Source organism: Amphibalanus amphitrite, unplaced genomic scaffold (genome assembly GCF_019059575.1).
Source record: "Amphibalanus amphitrite isolate SeventyFive unplaced genomic scaffold, NRLGWU_Aamphi_draft 000066F_arrow, whole genome shotgun sequence".
In the NCBI taxonomy this organism is placed as follows: Eukaryota; Metazoa; Arthropoda; class Thecostraca; order Balanomorpha; family Balanidae; genus Amphibalanus; species Amphibalanus amphitrite.
In genome coordinates this window covers 1,229,810-1,245,681 of record NW_024881562.1, presented here as the reverse complement: position 1 = coordinate 1,245,681, position 15,872 = coordinate 1,229,810, and positions in this window count along the sequence as shown.

The following is a 15,872-nucleotide window of genomic DNA, read 5'->3' as shown; positions in this document are numbered from 1 at the left end:
ACTTCTTTGCTGCATGTGCTGCCAAAACGTTCAACCAATCAGAGTCGCGATGCGCAAAAGCATTGATAGATAGTTGATAAAAAACAGCATTTTACGTAGAACTAAAGTCAGATTTATTTATTTGTCATTTTGGCCATTTTAGACAACCGTTGAGGAATTAGGTTAGATTTTCATCTTTCAACTGAGCCATGCAAATGTCCGTCAATCTAATTATAAGACGTCACAGCACTTGGCTTCAACTCTTTCGCAAGCAGGAGCAGCATCCTGCGGAACATCTGTTTAGCTTACATGACACGGCCATCCTATTTAGCTGACATGATTTTGGTCTCTTCCAGTATCGGCTCGGATATGTTCGATGCGAAGATCTTATTTATTTTGAGTGGATACAGGTGGTTACATATACTAGTTCAATCACACTTATTAGGTGTAGGAATGCAGACGAGTGGTCAGAATAAGTTGTTGTAGGTAAGTTGTATCAGCCCCCACCTAAAGTCTGAAGACTGCAAAATGCCTGACTGACAGGCCCTAGGTAAACAACTGAGCCGGTGAAGAACCTAGTTCGTCCTAGTTTTCCACCAAAGCTACACTCAAATCGCATGATTGCAAGCTGGTCAGGTGATAAGATGGCGTTGACGTTGGATGATAAAAACAGGACATAAAATACTCGGAAGTAGCCTGCAAAATGGTGCCTAAGGCCGTTGGTCTGCTAGCGTCATCTATTAGCGCGTTATGCGACTCAGATAGGTACGTACCTACAGAGGACGCTGCAGTCGCTGCAGTTTCGAGCGCAGCTGCACAGTCATTCGGCTTCCTGATAAGGGGCAAGAGCGTTGAAAGTCGGCGTTGAGCCCAGAGCCCTTGCATCGAACCGGTGTCTGATTGATTACGTGACAAAAGATCGTAAGACAAAAGATCGTATGGAAAAAGATCGTACGAAAATGATCGTAAGATAAAGATCGTATGTTGTAAAAGATCGTACGGTAAAAAGATCGTAAGCAAAAGATCGTAAAGCAATTGATCGTATGCAAAAGATCGTACGAAAATGATCGTAAGATAAATATCGTATGTTTTAAAAGATCGTACGACAAAAAGATCGTAAGCAAAATATCGTAAAGCATTTGATCGTATGAAAAAGATCGTAGGAAAAAGATCGTAAGATAAATATCGTATGTCGCAAAAGATCGTACGACCAAGGATCTTAAGCAAAACTGATCGTAAAGCAATGGATCGTACAAAAAAGATCGTAGGAAAATGATCGTAAGATAAAGATCGTATGTTGTAACAGATCGTTCGACAAAAGATCGTAACGTTACGTTCGTAAAGTAAATAATCGTATAGAATAGTGTTGTTACGAGCGAGCGAGCGCAGCGAGCGAAGCGAAGTCTTTTGAATATAACGGGAAAATCTCAGTACGAGCGGCCCGGCCGCGAGTTACCTAAGTGTGGAACTACCCAGCGCCGAGCCGGCCGGATGACGTCACACCACGGCCAGTGCCGGCGCGGCGGCAGACTGGCCGAGATTGGCATGGTCTTAACTTGGCGAAGAGGCATTGGACGCCAAACTTCTGCTGCAGCTATTAATCACATTTCATGCGTTTCTTCCATGTGTATGAGCTATCAAGTCCTTCGAATGCCTAATGTGTAGGTGAGCGTACGGTTCTCCAGTAAAAGTCTTGTTGGTTTTGCTTTTTCGGACATATCTGGTCCTATATAATGTTCAAATGCATAAATATTAACCCGATTTGTGCGTATGCACATTTGCCACGACACTGTGAAATTGCATCGTCGTAAGACAAATACTTTCTGAGACATTTAGCAAAAACCTCATTTTCTGCCGTTTGGGGCATTCTGGCCGCAGTCTTCCTGGGATCGCCTATGACATCCGTGGTGTCACCTAGCGAGAGGGACGCGGAAACACAGAATCATGAATGAATCGAGCGCGTAGTAAACGGTGTATGGAAGGGAGACTCGGCAGAGGCTATCCGGGTGGCCGGCGCGCGGCGCGCCCTTAGGCATCGGCCGACCCTTCGGACCGCGTGGGGTCAGAGGTCGCGCTCGGGAAATCTCGGCTCTGGGTTTTAGCGCTGTGCAGTCAGGAAGGGAGGGGAGGATAGCGCTAGCCCGACTAACTAGTATCTCGGCTGATTCGTGTGGGGTGGAAGGGATCACAGAACGGGATGGTGGCTAGTGGTGGATGATGGGATGGTGGTTAGGTTAGTGCGCACTGCGTAGAACGTAGCTGAACATGCTTTTTTCATGGCAAACAACATGCAGCATAATGTGCGGGATTATGCCAGAACTCATACAAAAAGGAGCTGATATTTCGGCTGAGGGAGTGGATGAGTGCCGTGACAAAGCATGACGATGCTGCCAAAATCGGGATGCATTTTTGCCCCCATTTTCTTAACTCTAACATGCAGCGCTTGATCCGAACTTAGAGGTCCCCGACTGACCTTAGACCTTAAAATCGCACCCGTCAAGTGCGCCACCTTTTCTTCAGGGGCGCTCTTCTTGGTTGTATCTGTTCTTACCAATATCTAAAGCAAATCGAATGTATAATAAAAAGGCATACCTCAACTACACAGTTTTATTCACATCCGCTCGAGTGCATACTTGTTTTGACCTTTATCTTCTCGCATCATAATATATCACTTCAGTGCTTAACCCTCAACCAAATTTTGGGTTTTCTGCATATACCCCGGCCGAGGGGGGGGGGGCGATTACGACCCCTCTCCGTCTTTTTGCCCCTAATTGAGCTAGCGCCTCGCGGATAAAACTGAGCGCGTGCGTCGTATGAGATGCAGCAACTGGTAACTGAGTTGAATGTCTCAGGTCCACCGATAAACTCTGAGGTCAGTATAAGTGATCCAAGTCGCGGGATCGGTTTTTGGTTAACAACTTCACCATAAGTGGTTACAGAGCCAAGACAATGGCACCATCGAGTTTTGCATGCTCAAGCGCGTCTATACGCTTTGTTTTTGTTGAGGTCAATTTAAGGTGTTTACCTCAGGTCATGTCAGGGCAGAGCCACTCAGGCCACGAGGCTGGCTCAAGGAGGTCATATCGCTTCCTCGATTCGGTTGCTTGCCAAATTTCAGCTCTCGCAGCTATCAACAAAAATAAATATGTGGAGGCGGCACCCGCCTTCCCGCCCTCCCCCCCCCCCTCTCCTCTCGGCCACTGCCAGCGAGGTTTTAAGCGTATCATACAAGTTACAAAGCATCATATCAAGATGACACACCCCAGCAGCCATATGCACTGAACAAAAACTTATTACCCACGCTAGTCTATCGGCACCGGTCGAGACTGTCGTCAGCCACGGACGCACACTCGACCAGCCCTCTGAGCCCGTTGACTGCGGGTGACCTTGACATGTCAAGCCTGATCGGCGGCCGGCCGCTGTCGTGCGGTCGTTACACGCGGAGGGGAGGGAGACACAAAGTTCTACGTTATAGCTGACCTCTGACCTTTCCCTGCGCCCTGGTCACTGACCCCGCTCCATGTCGCTGGGCGGTGGCATGGCGGTGGAAACCGGTTCTAGCCTCTACACATGCCACCATTCTAACGCTCCCCTCCCCACGCTACTACGCGGCGTGGAGTACGCTCGTGCGTAACTGGGCGGAGCAAGGGGTCACGCGATACAGGGGCGGAACTGGTTGCCCTCCCGCTCGCCGAGCGACCAACGACTAATACCCTGGAGAACCGTACCTGCATTTAGCAGTGTGTGCTATATGCTATGTGGATGGGCACATCCGACAGTCGACACACTGCGCAATGGATTCCGATATTGCTTGGCTGATTCTGGCTTTGTGTCTTCGAACGAACCATTGAAAGGGAGGACGTCATTTTTAAAGGTTGTTAGGTGCACTCAAACGTTTTAAGATAAGCAACTGCTGATTGAATTTCTGGCGAGGGTTGGTGGAACGCTCTGTTTACAAATGAGTATCTACCTACCTAGACCTACCTGCAGTGGCAAATAACTGGGTCGCGGTCAGTTACGCATGATTCACGAAGTCCCTTATCTTTTATTAGACTTCTTAAGCCCAATGTGCAACATTTGCGTCGTTTCGCGTTGCATCGGGTAGCAAATGAGAAAATCTGCTTCTTCTCCACAGCCCTCAAATCAAGAAACCGTCCTTTTCCTTATCGCATCATTCCAGAACATAATTTTCAAACATGGGTATCTTCCCCACAAAAAAAAACTGAAGCAGTTTCTTTCGGCTCCAATGCGCCGCTCGCCCAGGGAGACGGAAGTGTTATATTCTCGGCGGTCCAGTCTGCATTCTGCAGCACACTCAAACTTGGCGGACCCCCAGCGCACGACTGAACGATTCGCATTGTTGTGAGTGACTGTGACAATTCACTGGTGGTTTCGGAATAATTAACAGGCGGCGCAGCCCAGTGCCTCTTACAATGAATTACAGTGGCGAATGCACTATTGCAGAGAAGAAATGGATTGAGCAGATGCCCAACCTCGCTGTATTATCAACTGAACATTAGGTAAGGCAATCATGTAAAGAAACGACTTGCGAGTTGCGACCCTTCCGCCTTACATAACTCGGCAGAATGCCCCTGAGTCGGCTAAACTACACTGCATCTCTTCAAACCTTAAAGGAAAAGGGCCACCTTTAACATGGGAATTGAAACTGAGATAGCCATCTTGTAGCCCGTGTCCGAAAACCTATCTGTCTACCTCCTTACGGCCGATTTCGGCCTCCATTCGTAGTTATCGGCAATTTTAAAAGAAAATGCGCCAGGAATGCGTTCTTATCCCAGGAATGCGTTCTTATCCGACAATACAGCCACCCGCGGCGAGGCTTTGGTTTTTTACCAATCAGCTCCAACCAGCTCAGCTTTAACCAATCAGCTTATCTGACACAATCCGACGAGTCTGTCTTCTGAACGCTGATTGGCTTGAGTGTGACGTCATCGCTATGCCATCATACAGTAGGTGCCGTAGAGAGTATCAATATAGTACCAATATGTTAAATAGTTTTAAATACTTTTTCGCGAATTGTGCACTTCTGGCACCAGTTTTAAAAAGAAAATGAAAAATAATAATGTCAAAATGAAAAACAACGATATCTTCATATTTCACGAAGGTGGCCCTTTTCCTTTAAGTATTTCACAATTTACCACTCAGCTATGCAACAGGCTTATAATTCACTGCTCAAGTCTCAACCCCTTTTTCCCTATCATCTTTTTGGCACCGTCAATCGCCATCTGCGCTGCCCACTGTCCAGCAAATAATCCGGCCGTCTCCAGTTCTCTGGCAGGGGCTTCCAAACTCAAGCGAACTTGCCGAAGTTTCGCCCTTCAATGCGCAGGATCTGTACAATTGAGTTTGAGAGCCTCTGGGTTGGCTCGGCGCGCCTGCGCCGCGCCGTTGGTCCGGCCAAGTACGCGAGTGACGTCATGCTATAAGCGTCATCCCCCGACCAGTCACCAATCAGAGCCCTAGAATCGACTTGTAGTTCCACACTTAGGTAACTCGCGGCCCGGCCCGGCCTGTAACGCTTTTGAGAGGCTTATATCTCAGCAACCGCTGAACCGATTGGCCTGCGGTCTTTTTTTGCTGGGTAGCCCCATCCCTTCTTCCCCGTAAATGACTACTTTTGATACATCTCAGTGGCCGTCGTGGCACGTGCCACGTGAGAAGTCAAGGGTGTTCAAGCAGTTTTGCAAAAGTAATGATTTTGAGAGGCCCATATCTCAGCAGCGGCTTGAGCGATTGTCTTGCGGTAATTTTTATAGGGTAACTGCATCCCTTCTACCAAAGGTCGGATACCCTTGATCTATGTATGTGAGTGACCCCCAATGCACGTGCAAAATACAAAAAGAAGAGGTGCCAAATTTGTTCCCATTTCAGTAATTCGGTAATTACTGTGGCGATTTCGAACCAATGATGGACAATTGACATCTTTAACCGGCCTTCGATAACAATGACTCCTATAACTAGGATTGGATTGAAACTAGGATCCTATAACTAGGAGAATTGCGACTTCGATAGTGATAACGCGATAAACATCTGTTGATGACTCGTAAAGCGATGACGATTCAATATGAAAATGTAGGTAACAGTGCGAACTGCGAAGGAAAAAGTGTTTTTAACGCCGTTTACTTCAGCCGCTTAAGCAACATTTTAACCTTCCAGGCGTTGGGGGGTGGGGGGTGGGGGTGGGGGAACATGGGTTTAGTTGTATTCACTTCAAATAGGTACATGAAAACGGCAGCACATACATTCATTTATTCGGCACATACCTATACAACGCGTTGCTTTTAGTTGTCATTGAGCCATCTAAGCTCTGAAATAACATCAATGTATGGTCGAGCTTACGACGGCCACTTACTACGCGAACACAGAAATTGATAAGCTTTGTATGCGCTGGAGTTGGGCTGCACCATGTGAATACCATATTTTGACTGTACGATCTTTATCTCATACGATCATTTGGCGTACGATCATTTTCCTTGACGATCTTTAGCGAATACGATCTTTTGTCCATACGAGCATTATGTCGTACGATCTTTATCCATTACGACTTTTTGACATACGATCATTTTCCTTGACGATCTTTAGCGAATACGATCTTTTGTCCATACGAGCATTATGTCGTACGATCTTTATCCATTACGACTTTTTGGCATACGATCATTTTCCTTGACGATCTTTAGCAAATACGATCTTTTGTCCATACGAGCATTATGTCGTACGATCATTATCCATTACGATATTTTGCATACGATCAACTGCCTACGATCTTCTGCCATACGATCTTCTGCTTTACGATCTTTTGTCCGGTTACCCTGTGGCCCTCACTAATTCCATAGGCGTTTACTAAAGCATTTTGGTGACCTGAACTCAGGTCTCAGGTCACCAGGCTAGGCCAAGGTCACATACCTACTTATCATAATTTTGTCGATGATCGCGCTTTTGATGGCACATCACAAACCGAAGTATATGCGATAGGTTTGACCCCTGATTGAGCTAGAGCTTCGCGGGAAAAACGAGCGTGTTCCGCGTCACGAGAGGAAGCCGATGATACCCAATTTTAAGGTCTTAGGTCATCGGTTGACCTTTCAGGTCAGGTCAATGACCCAAAAGTCGGGAAAATCGGTACCTACCTTTTCAGGATGCTGATCATGAATATCATGTTAGTTTTGATCACAGATGGTGTCTTTTTATCCATTTAGGCCAGGTGGGGACAGGTCAGGTTAGGACAGCGTACGGTCAACCAGTAGGGGTCCTGCCGGATATTCGTAGCACCTACATAGGGGAAAGTGGGGTAAGACGGTCAGGGTAGGTAAGACCAAACCTTCTGCCGACCAAACCAATAGCGCTACGAGCGAGAAAAATTAGGACCAGAATTGCCTTTCCCACTACACACCACCATTGAAGTCTGGTGAATTTGTGTTCAGTCGATAATCTTTTATTTTGATTTCTGTAAAACACTCATTTCATTGAAAACATCCATAATGTATTGTGCAAGCTTTTGTGTGCAGCACTATAGAGTTAAAAACTCGCAATCACTTGTGGTACACTAACCCGCGCCCTGGTGGGGTCTGTTTATAACGCGACCTGGTGGGGGGGGGGGCTATTTTTTGCCCCCCCTCGTATCTCCGAAACTACTGGACGGATCCGCAAAATTCAAACGGCATTCGAAAGGCCTGTCAAATTTGTCGAGGAAAACCAAATTTCATTGACCTCGGGGTCACCGATGACGTCACAGGTCAGGTCAAAGATGAAATGTTTCACCGTTCACGGGTCTTCTAGGGAATGCGCTATAACACCGAGGAAAACGCATTTTGTCGAGAATCAGCGATAGGGCGTCAGTTGCCTAGTAGATATATTACTATTAGAGGTCACTGACAATACCAGGTCAGGTCACAGGTCAGGTCACCAAGGGTCACAGGTCAGGTCACATGAGCCCAACTTTACTAAGGTTGTGTGATGCATGTTTTATGGCCAATTTTTCATTTCCAACTCAATGGTATTGGTTATAAGACTATCAGGTACGGCTTAGGTCACTTTCTGGTGAAGTTCAGGTCAAGGTCAGGTCAAGGTCAGGCCAAAAAAGGTCAAATTTTAAAGTTGATAGTTTTGCATAAAATGGGTATTGATTCGATGCAGCTCGTCACGGGGAGTCTAATGGTGGTCTTTGTTTTGCGCTACGGGGTCTAGAATTGCTAAAAATTGAGTTTGAAAATTTGAAGTCATCAATTTTGAACAGTTTTTTTCGCTATAACTTCGCCAAAAAAGAGGTATCGATCTCAAATTTGGTATGTGGATGGAAGGCGGTAAGCACTATCACATATATTCCGGTTTTTGCGAAATTCAAAAAACTTTTTGGATTTTTCGATTATTATATGCAAAAAAATTATTTTTTGATTTTTGGGGGTCAAAATCCAAAAATTTGAAAAATCCGAGATAGCAGTTTTGTAGCCCTGTTGATTCTACAGCTTTTATGTCCTTATCATTTTTCTGTATTTGCAAAGCTATAGGCCTGACAGCTCTTCCCGCGAAACCCTTTTTTGGGTCGAAAACGGCAGAACATGACGTCACTCTGACGTCATTTCCGGCCAACCTATCATAGCCTTTGGAAAATTTTTGGTTACAATGTGTAAAATTGATGTCCGGGAGGGTACTGAAAGTTTGGTGACGATCGGCGCAGCGGTTCTGGAGATATATCAAAGAGTCTGGAGGGGGGGGGCAAAAAATAGCCCCCCCCCCACCAGGGCGCGGGCTAATATGCCATCAGTGCTCATTTACCGCGGATTTGCTTTGTCTGCATCAAATTTTCCACAGAGAAAAATCGTGTTGAACTTCTGACATTGAGTATGGGGTAAGACGGGCAACTACGAATCCAATGGGTCTGTGATGGTGAAAATATTTTTGCTGCTGTATAAAGAAGCATTTCTAATAAGAATATATGTTCGATTCCGATACTCACAGATATGTTAGCAATATTCCTTTGGCACAGTTTATTCTCGAATAATGAATGTGAAAAACGGTTCTACATGGCTTCTGAACTAGGGCCTATATACGAGCATACGCCTTCTGCACGAATCTCGTATAGGTAGGTAGGTACTGCCATTTCCGAGCACTTGAGACCAACGAGCGACTGTATCAATGCGGCTAATCTCGGGCATTTGGTGCGAGCTGTGCTGGTCGGTGAAAGAAGCTGGCTGTCTTGCCCTACCCATGTGACCGTCTTACCCCATGGGGTGGGGTAAGACGGGTTTTTGCAAGGTTTTGCAAAAATAGCTGCAGTTTATTTATTGAATCAGGTCTAAGTCTCATCTTCTGGCAAATGGAAGTAAAATGTCTAAAAAGGGTTTTCACTCAATTTCCCGTTTCTATGATGTTTCTAACCGGCCGAAAAATGGCTCCAAAGTTAAGGTGCCCGTCTTACCCCACTTTCCCCTACGTGTCAACCGCCTCTGACAGCTTCGTAACATGCTACGAAGGCACCAAAACTAGGTAGGTACTTTGTAATCGGTCAAGTGGTTGCGAAATTCGAATTCAGCTCCAAAAACTAAACTAGAAACATGTAAAACTAGAAAAAGTGGACCGAAGTCATCAAAGGTCAACGACCTGACCTGACCTTCAGGTGACCTTGACATCCACCCTAATGCATGGGGGCAACGTCAAATCACATACTTAGGTACTTTGAGATACTTATACTTATCAATCACACTATTGATTGAGATACTTAGATGATGATACTATGATGATAATAATATATTATTATAATATAATATCATAATATAATAGTATCATAATACCCCATGAAATTCAAAAGTCACCATATAATAGTGCTGCAGGGGTGCTCAATACGTCTGAGACACAAACTGCTTTGCGTAAATCGCGAGGAGAGTGATGCTGCTGCGAAAACGTACCTACATATATGTGCTTTTTTACGCAAGAATTGGACGCTTCTAATGGCCAGATGCTAGAAAAGCACCCCCTGAAATTATGACAATTCTCCGCCCGTCCGGCACGGTGCCCCAGTGCCCTCCCCGTTCCGCCGCCTATGCCGCGGGGTTACCCCGGCTTCCCCTAATTAGTGTAATCAAACTGCTATTAAAGAAGACGTCTCATATGGAGTTTAAAATAGAATAGTTATACGAGTAACACTTGATTTCGAAAATAAACATAGAACTTTGGAGATAGCTGCGTTGACAAAATGTCACTCCCTCGACCGTGACTGCGTGACCTTGGCAGAACCCACGGCAATACCCCACTGGCCACTAGTCGCAAAAATAATTGGAGATGTAATATTTTTGCGCATTTATAGGCATAACCAATAACCATTTATCCGGCACTTCTGTGATGTCCATGCCATTGAGTGCTTCCCAGGTACCTACTTTGAAACATTTTATTAGATGCTCACTGGTGTATGCATTTAGATGCATACGCATTTAGAGAAAGCATGATGCCTCCCCTAAGCGCTGCTTAGGGCTCGTCATTGAGTCGTAGCGCCCTGCATACCGACAACTCGCGTTAGTACCCCCCCCCCCCCCTCCTTTCCCCGGTGAGTATCCGGTGGTTTGCGACGAAAACCCGTCTTGTAGCATCACCTGTGACTTGTGAGTTGTGAACTTGTGACATACCCGTCCCGTCCGTGACCCGTATACGGTTGACTACATATTACTTCACTTTTCCCGACAGGCAATCAGTTGCCTGGAGTGGTAGGCTGTGCCGCATCACACGGGCTGAGTGACACAGTTTAATGATGTGACCCTTAACGCTCACCCTAAATATACGCTTCATTGCGTGAAAAGCGGAACAGCTTAGCGTTCCAGTCAACTGATAACCTTTGAGTGGAACACCATTCTGCAGTCGACTTTACATGGGTTAAAAGTGCTTTAAATGTTTTTAGTTAATCCAAAGCCTATGACAGATTCGTCCCTTGCGAACGAGTCCTCTCCGATCCTCTACTCAATCCTATCGGCGTGTTCCAAGGATCCTCGCTCGGCCCCCTCCTGTTCCAAATATTTGCCAATGACCTCCCTCTTTTCGCTCCCGGGGCGCACGTCGGTGCAGTACGCTGATGATACCCAAATTCTACTTTCTGGCAAAAAAGATTCCCTCCCTCATCTCATCGCCACTTTAGAACAAATTCTGGACTCTTTTGATGCCTGGTTTCATACCAACGGCTTAAAAGTTAACACAGCCAAAACTGAGCTCATCGTTTTTGGCTCGCGCCAAAATTGCCGCAGCCTGGATCCCATCTCGATTCGGTTCCGTGAGGACACGATCCGTGAGGGCCCCGCGGTGAGGAACCTTGGCGTGGTTTTCGACAAGCACCTCACCTGGGACGCTCACGTATCGGCCCTCGTCCAAAAATGCAACGGTATCCTCATTGGGCTGTCCCACGTGCGTCACCACATCCCTTGTGAACTTCTGCCAACCGTGGTCAGCGCCTTGGTCCTCTCGCACGTCCGATATTGTCTCTCGGTCTATGGAAACGGGTCGGACAAAAACACACAACGCCTCCAAAAAGTTCTCAATTTTGCGCTGCGCGTTGTGTCCGGCCGAAGAAAATTTGACCACATATCGGACGTGCGAGAGGAACTGGGCTGGCCTACCGCCCGTCAGTTGTACGAAATCCACTCTCTTAACTTCCTCCACAAAATACGCTGCACCGAAGAGCCGGATACTATGTCCTCCCAAATCCTGGCCAACTCTTCCCTTCGCTCACGCTCAACCCGGCGGGACACTGATCTGTCTCTCCCACGCGTGAGAACCGAAGCAGGGAGGCGGCGCCTGCTCTACAGCATAGCCCAGTTGTACAACCGTCTGCCCCATGACATTAGACATCTCCCTCTGGGAGCTTTTAAACGCTCTGTTTCCGAGTTGTATTTGCGTGTTTAAGGATGAATGTGTGATTTGAATTGTGTTCTGTTTGATGTGATTGATGAGTGTATCTTATCTTTTTTCTTTTAGCCGTGACGCGACACTCAGAATAGCCATTTTACTGTGGAGAGTGTTTTAACTGTCAAATACAAATACAAATACAAATACAAGCTAACATTGTCCATGACGCAGTAGCCGCGGAACACCTTCATTTAAGGGGGGGGGGGCACTGCCGACTTTTGGTCCCATTCTTTCCATGCAACGCCCATAGGACTAATGTTAAAATGCCAAAATCAAAGGGGGGCACGGTGCCCCGGTGCCCTCCCCGTTCCGCCGCCCACGCCATGACGCACTCGTCCCGTACGACGTGCTGATAGATGACATGTGCGTTTCGTATACAAGCATTGGTTGTGACGTACCCGTCCCGTACGGACATTGGCCTGTTTATACGCTCGTTGTGGGACTGTACATAGAAGTGCAATGGTTGGAGACAGATCCGTCCCGTACCAAGATCAGTGACAGCTGACAGTTTTTCCGTATTAATGCAGTGTTCAATGGCAGCAATGCAATACCGTAAGTAAGTGTACAGCAGCAGTGGTCGGCGACAGACCAAAATTCCCTGCGTGCAGATGCAGTCAGTGACAGATTCGACCCGTACGGGCGTAACAATCATTGACACATCTGCGTTGTTCTCGAGAGACGCTCCTAGCGCCGGCGCCAATCAGGTCCGTCAGTGACTGAATAAGTAGACCGAACGTCCTTTGGTCGTCGGCCGTTACCACGTGCGGCCAGTGTGATCGCCCCTCACTTGCAACAGCGAGTGACCCTGAATGGAGGCACGGCAACGGCGGCCTCGCGAGAAAATGGTGGCACGATCAAGTTTTTGATTAGTCAATGAGCTGGCTGCCGCTATACCGAGTCGTCAAGGAAGGCCATTGTATAGCCGACGTCGGTGGAGACTTCATTGCAAAACAAGTACATCACCAAATTGTTGAATTACAATACTTTTATGTATGGTAAATACACGAATCTGGGGGATGTGGTGAAAATTTAGCATTGAAAATGGACTTTGTTGTTTGTAACCAGGGAAGAAAGTTAAATAAAATGATTTGTATAAAAGGTAACATTGAGCTTCCAATTTTTTTATATATGTCGAAATTTAACCCGCGCCCCAACGGGGGGAGGGCGGAATCTGCCCCCTCCCGTTTTTCGCCAAAAACTTCTAAACGCGTTACGCCAGCGACGTCAAACCTTCATTACCTTACGTTTATACGTGATTTTATTTTGTCTATCAAATGGCTATCTCGGTTTTTTGAACATTCTGGATTTTGGCCCACATTTAAAAAAAACTGACTTTTTGGGAAAATAATTATAAAATCCAAAATTTTGCGTGTATCCAAAAAAAAAACAGAATAAATGTCAGAGAAGTGTTCAATGTGCACTTACCTACATACCAATTTTTAGAAGAATCGGTTCAAAAATGTGGGATTTATTTACAATGTTATGTCATGACACATAATTTTTTTAATGATTTTTTTTTGAAGTTCTAAACCTCGTACGGAAACAAAAATAGCACCATTCGATTTGTCTTGAAAAACTGCATCACATAGACACCTTTTTAGGCCTTAACAACCAACTTCAAAATTTGACCTCACTTGACCTGACCTTGACCTGACCTCGACCTGAAATTCATCCAAATGTGGTCCATATCACTTATTGAGTGTGCCTATTGAATTCTATGAATAAAATGACCCATAAAACATGTGTCGCACATGCCCTTTTGTATGTTTCGTTTTTGGTGACCTGACCTGACCTTGACCTTGACCTTTGCATGATATTGTATGCAACAAATATTGTCTTGGTAGCCTAAGAACACATTTTGGGCAATCAGTCTCAGTCCATTCTTCGGCAACTACGGTGCAAGGCCGATACTGTAGAAACTTGCATTTTGTACCCTTGACCTGACCTTGACCTGACCTCTTACCTACTTAAGCAAAAAAAATGGGCTCTTAAGATCCGCTTTGTTGAGAGCTTTCGATTGCCGTTTTCCCCGTCTTTCTACGACCATATCGGTTCGGAAGTTAGACAGGGGGCAGACTCTGCCCCCCCCCCCCCCCCCAGCAGGGCGCGTATGGCTGAATAGCCCAGCGGGGCGCGGGTTAAAAGGAATGTAGTCATGTGAAACTAGATACCTATTTTGCAACCCGTATCGCTCGAGATCGCAGTGATGTGTCTAAAGGCATAATTGCTAACACATCAGTTTATGTTGCTTTCTAAAATAGAATAGAAAAATGTTATATTCGCCACCGTTTGAATATGGCGTGATCACCACAAGGTAACTCCAGGGATCCATATGGGGAAAACCGACACCTCATAACGGTGTGACGCGGTCTGACGAACGAACAGCAGGACCAAGGAGGAAACTACCCGCCCGTCCTATATTGCTTGGAACCGACCAGGCTACTTGTTATACTGTTACCAACGTCCAATTTATTATGTAGGACTATAGGGACATTATTGAATAATATTGAATTAAGTTAATTCGGTAGGAACCAGATACTTTCCTTCAAAAGACAACCCCTAAGGACTCTTTTAGGGGGGTGGAAAATGTTTCTTGTGATAATTGCTGACAAAATGCTAGGTATAAACTGTTACAAAAGCCTAAGAAGAGCAAGTAGTGTCTCATCAATACGAAACTACGAGTTAAACAATATACCTTTATCTTGGGATTAAAAATGTCTACCGGATATTTATAATAATAATTTAGCTCTACGTTAGAGTCATGATCGATGGCTGATTCCCCGAAGGGCCGATGCTGCCTTTTTTTGACCACGTGTTTCACTAAAACGCATAATGTCACCACAATAGCCTCGGACGAAATGAACTTGGGGAGTGGGAAAAATGCCAGCAAACTCAGAATAAGCTATCGAACGGAATGCTATCCTACATGATCTTTTGCGACGCTACGAAGATGAGATTGAGCGGCTTTGACATCAACTTGACCTGAGGTGAGGGCAACATCCAAGTTGGTTTCCTAACCAAAAACTTGTGTCATTTGACGCAGTTGGATAAAAAGAATTCGGGTACGAAAAATCGTAGCATCCCGCATCCGTGACCATTTTAGGCGAACTTATTTGCTGGAACTCGGAACCGTAATTGAGTCCTGAGGTCAAATCTAAGGACACATGTCTCACGTTAGTGAAACGCTTCAAAAGAGCAACTTAGGATTTTCCACGAAGCGCTATGGCTCGCACTTGTGCTCCACGAGTTAGGTAGGTAATATGGTAACATAGGTAGGTAGGTAATATATTTTGCCAATAGGTATGGTCAAAATGCGTCGAAATAGGAAAATGTAGGTAAGCTCTGACTTCTAGTGACCGGAACACCTATCATCTAAATCTCGGACGTCTTTTCTTTACACTAGACCACCATCCCGGGGTGAACTTTAGAATTATAGGTCACAAGCCATATCTACAATCATATAGGACTTGTAGACACATCAGAAACGGCACCGTCGTATTCGAAGCAAGTGACAATTAGCGAACAAACCAACGAGAAACGCTTAGGCTCCCTTAAGTAAGTACATGATGCGGGATAAACTGTTACCATGGTCCAAGTCTTTTACAAACATGATAAAAACGAAAATGACACGTGGCTGTCAGCTGTGACTCGCAGCGTTGTACGCGACAATCGACATCGATGATCGAACGCTTATCTAAGGTCCAAAGCGTTCCTCTTATTCCATTTCCAGAGTACGTCTCTCGTTACGGAAGTCATAAAATTAAACGGCGTCGGCGACGATGCGCAGCGGCGCGCCGGCGCACGGCGGGTCGCGTCCGCCCCCTCCCCCCGTCACAAGGTCGCTCGGCGGCGCCCGTCCGCGCGCAGCGCGAGTCGCGCTCGCGACCCCGGCGGGCACCGGGCCGACGCAGGTCGCGACATCTGGCGCAGGCGAGCCGCCAGCGTCGGCAGTCAGCTGCCGCCTGTGACGTCACCGGCTGGCACAGCGGCAC